This window comes from Austrofundulus limnaeus, unplaced genomic scaffold (assembly GCF_001266775.1).
Source record: "Austrofundulus limnaeus strain Quisiro unplaced genomic scaffold, Austrofundulus_limnaeus-1.0 Scaffold107, whole genome shotgun sequence".
Lineage (NCBI taxonomy): Eukaryota > Metazoa > Chordata > Actinopteri > Cyprinodontiformes > Rivulidae > Austrofundulus > Austrofundulus limnaeus.
The window spans coordinates 597,979-603,184 of NW_013952509.1; positions in this window are offsets into that span (position 1 = coordinate 597,979).

Here is a 5,206-nt window from a genome sequence, read left to right on the forward strand (position 1 = left end):
ATGTTGGCCTGACATGGAAGTCGGTTTCAGAGGTTGCCTAGGAAATGAGGCGGAAACGATTCTGCTTATGCCGTTCTTAAGACAGACAGGGAAAGTGACTTTGGGGATTTAACAGCCACTCTCAAAAAGAACAAAAGGAAAAAAAAAACCTTTTGTTTACTCTTTTTTTTTTCTTTTTATTCTTGTTGGCATTGTAGGGGCGGTTATGTTTTAAAAGTGTTTAGAGAAGTGACCCTGACCTCTAAAAGGAATTTGTAATTACCTTTAGAGCAGCATATTTTTCTCATTTAGACACATTGGCTGTGTTATACATCCTAGAGACAAAACAAATTAAAAATGCATGCTGGTCTGGCACCTAAGGTTCAAGAAAGTGCTTCAGAGTGCTGGAAAATGCATATCAGATAGAGGTGGGCTGGTTTATAGATTTTGTTTGTGTTTTACAAGATGGGACGGTGTTCCAAAAAAAAAAGGGGGGGGGGGTATGTCTTTTCCAGGCCCGTAGTTCAATTCCACAATCAACTAACTGTTATCTTAAGCTGTTGCTACAAAAATGTTGTATACATTAAAAATAATTTAGATTTCACATCATAGCCCATACAAGGGATTGAAATCAGCCTCTGCCAGAACCTCCTTAGAACCTAAAACCCCCTTCCGTTTCTGACACTCCCACTTTAGCACATCTTCATAACAGAGCTTTATGGGTGCTCTGTGGGACAAGGACTCTGCTGCGGGTTGAGCTCCTGGTGAGAGCTTTGTTCTAAACAGGTGGTGCTTTGTACCAGCAAGCATTTAGACAGCTTTGCATGGCTACCACAAGAAATTCAAGAATTTCCAAGACTTGCATGAATGATTCAAAGTAACACTCTGGGTATCTTTTTGATGATTGAAAGACATTATACCATGATGTAAAGATCAAAACTGTCTTTTTTATAATACCACCCCTTTGAACAGTTTTATAAGAATCTTTGTATTGCTCACACAAGATTTGTGGACTTAGAAACAACAAACTGTAGAAAGGCTTAATGAGCTAATAGGTAGGTCAATATTAAAATCTCCCAAACTAAAAAGACTCTAGTCTAAAAAAAAGTAAAACTTTATTACCACTGTTAGTTTAACAGTTTAGTTTTACATTCTTGTGAAACTTACAGAWAGTAATAATTAGATGGACATCTACAACGTGGATAGGGCCAARGAYCTAAATCTGTTCTTTAACAGATTTGACACAGCAGGATCCGTCCTCCCCCTGCCTGAGCTCTTGATGATGACCCTCAGCAGCCCTTTCATCTCATTTTTCCTCTCCTCCCTTATAGTCTGTTCCCCTATGGTAACAGTCCACCTCACACCTCCTTCCCTCCTTTACCCATCTCCTCTACAGTGAGTTTCACTAATGACCAGGTGAGAAGTCAGCTGAATAAACTTCCCATTATTAAGGCTGCTGGCCCTGATGGTGCCCCACTAGCTTTGRGGAGTACTGCAACATGTCTACAATATGAGTCTGAGTCCACAGAGTCCCAGTGATGTGGAAGGTCTTGTATTGTTCCTGTTCCAAAAACATTGCAARCCAGTAACATCAAAGACTACAGGCCAGTGGCACTGACATCTCACATCATGAAGACCATGGAGAGGTTTGTCCTAGAACAGCAATGACCCATAGTCCAGCCWCTCCTGGACCCCACRATCAGTTCGCATATCAGCCTCACTTAGGAGWTGAARGGGTTGTTCRGAACTGTAATTTTCCTTTGGGATCAATAAYGTATTTTTGAATTYAARTYAATTGAGTAGAGGACACCATCTACTTGCTGAACTAAGTTTATGTCCACCTGGACAAGACAGCCAGCACAGTGAGAGTCTTGTTCATCTTTTTCAYTGTGTTAAACACCATTTGGCCTGTCTACTGGGGGACATGCTGAGGATAATGCCAGGTGCCCACATTGGGATGTATCAAAACCAATGTTGGGTGACAGTCTGCGCAAATATATGCAACTTTTCAGCTACCGTGAGAATGTGAGGCAGCCACGCAAAGTTTTTCAGTCGACAGTTTTAACCCACAAAGTCATGAATCTGACCTAAATCCACAGAAATATGACTTTGTTCTGTTTTCTGGATGTACAGAGCATCTGAACACGGTGTTAGATTTTTTATGTTAGAGTTTTTATTGTTTATAGAGTAACTTACCCCAAAATTACCTTTTTTGTAGCTGATAAACTGCCTAGAATGTGTCTAAAATGTTTTATAGTACTGTTTCTGTGCTAATTTTGATGTTTTTGTGCGTATTTGTTCAAATCTGTAATATTTGGTCTAAAAACGTGTTTTTGCTGCTCATATGGGTAGAGCAGTGGTACTGCAGGCTAATTTGTATATTGGTTAAGGGCTCTCCACGGTGACGTGTCTTCTCCACGGTTTCGTCACAGTGGCTGTGTTCTGGTATAAAAGCCTCTCTCTAAGACACGCCCCTGCAGCAGTCAGAGGGAGGAACAGTTAGCAAGCTTAGTATGATCGTCTGTTGACCTTCAGCCTCCCTCAGCCTCGGGTGGGGAGAGGAGCTGACTGCTGCTGCTCCCCCCCACCCCCCACACACGCACATACCAGCCCGCTGTACGTCCTGCACAGCGGGAGGGGAGGAGGGGAAAAAAGGCAGAAAGAGCGTGGTGCAGCGGGGAGCTGTAGCCCGAACTGGACCAAACTTCAGTCAAACAAGACCCAACACTTTTATTCCTGATTTAAATTAGTAATCTTGTGAGCAGCTGCAGATGTATGCTTTTATTTTTTCTGTCAGGCTGTCGCGGAGCGCTCCACCTCCTCTGTCCGGGGCTGGTGTGGTGTGAGGCAGACAGCTCAGCCGAGGCTGCGGTAAAGAGCTCCGTGTCCTGATCCAGGGAGAAAACACGAGTCAGTCCCAGAGGGGGCTGACTTGATCAAGTCTCTCTGGTGAGGAGTGGGGGTGAAAAATCCTCCATCTCAGACTGTTCAGAGATGTAACTATRTGCGTCGCTGTGGTCACTATCCATGTAGCGTCAATTATGCTAATGCTAGCTGTTGCGTTCTCTCGTCCTGGCCACACCTCCGCTCTCTACCCCCCCTTCCCCATCCACACCCCCTCCCCTACCCACTTTGATGCATTTTTCAAATTTTGCCTTGGGGTGGAGCTATCTTTCCACAGGGGGGTCAAGAAACACTTTAAACTCGAATGAACATGAAACTGAACCCCGGGACTGAAAATCATTTAACCTCAGACAAGAAAATTGAGCAGCCTATAAATGATCAAAAGAACCTCAGGTCTACTATAAACTGTAAAGTTTTTATATTTTTTGTCACAGTTGGAAACACATGCAGAGCACATGCCCGCAGAGCGCACACACAGCTGAGGAAAATATGTGTGAATTGTCTAAGAAATGTTTTAATTCTCACTGAGGAAAAAAAAGCTTTGTGAGCTCAGCAGATTGATTCAGAACAGCTCAGCTGTGATGATTCCTCAGCTCCATAAGATGCAGACAATAGATTTGTTGCTGCGTAAAGTTGTGCGTAATTTGTGGAACAATGTCAGCTGTTCTGCAGGTTGATTTGACCACAAGAAGAATTGAGGACAGCGTGTTTTCTTTTTTTGTCAGGATCGTTTTCATTTTCCGATAATCCAGGACTCCTCCACAGCCAATCAGCAGGAATCCAGTTATCATAAATCCAAATATGTGCAAATCTTCCACGTCTTCAATGGAAAGTGGCGCCAAACAGATCAGGTTCCAACCCCAAGAACCAGACACAGCCGCCACTGTTCCACTGAGACAGCTGTGCTCCCCTTGCTCCAATCTTAGTGTGGAAAAAATAGTGTCAATTACATTCAGAGACCAGATGACCAAATCCATAAGGATGTGGTCAAAGCTGCAGGGYATCATGGACAATGGTTATCCCCCTCGCTACAACACAGTTAAGCAGGCAATATGGTCGCTTGGCAGCCGACCGGTCGACTCGCCATCATGTGGTTGTTAGGCATTCGTTTTTGCACACACCTTTCATAATTCCTGAGACAACCAGCGCCAAGCTCCTGGGAAACCCCTCCTGCTGCAGCATCCGTCACTGCATGGGATTTCTCTACCAGTGGATTCCAAAGCGGGGGAAAAACAGTCAGAGACTCGTCACTCGGTGTTATTTAKCCACAAACTGGTATTGGATAAGCTCCAAAGTATTCGTCAGTCAGATTTCACCATGAAAATTGTCAGTTTTATCCCCTTTTATGAGGTTTTGGCCATTTGACTATCTTTATAAAGCGATGCTTCCTGGTGACAGACGGCTCTGGAATGAGTCGCTTTTTTTTCTTCTTTTTTTAAGTGAGTGGTTGAAGCAAATGCAGCGTCTGAGKGCTTTCAGCACAAACAAACACTCCCACGAATTTCTGACCAATCACACCATATAATTCATATGTGTTCTTATGTGGAGTGGGGGTGAAAAGTTCGACCCGCGGGTTGCGACAAGAAGTGCCGAAATGTCAGCAATGCAAACAGAAGTGACACAATTTTTTGTCATGAAACTGCAACAGTTTGGCACAATTTCGGCAATTCTGCAGCAGCATGCAGGAGCCTTTATGAGTCACAGAAGTACATTCAGCYCAAGACTCATTCCACCAAAGTGCACCACTGAGTACCACAGGAGGTTGTTCCTACCATTGGCCATGTTTGTATTTTTGGTCATATTTCAATTTTACTTTATCCAGTTTATATGTCCATAAGTGTGTTAATTTTGTTTTTCTCCAGAGTGTTTATACATTAATTTTATTCTAGTGTGCTTATTGTTTATTCTCTAATTGTTTTACTTGAACTGTTGCAGCTGTGATAACTGTAATTTCCCTCGGGGATCAATAAAGGATTCTGACACAAGTGATTAGCATTTGAAGTCAATGTGATTCTAGATTACTGACTGTCAACTGACTTTAAAAAAACACAAACTGGCCACATATCAGTTTACTTGACTAAAATTGTGCTATAATTTGGTGTGGTTCTAGCTGAGTTGTTCACAACCAATGGTCCAAGTGCTACTTGTTGCAATGAGTTTTCATTGAAGTTTTAGCATTACCTGTTTACTATTACCTATTGGAACTAACCCTTTTCTGTTAATATATTTATGAACCACTGGACACATTTGAAGTAAACTTAATTTTTAATGAAAACAATCACTTTGGATGTATATGCTTATACATCTACATCTTATATATATG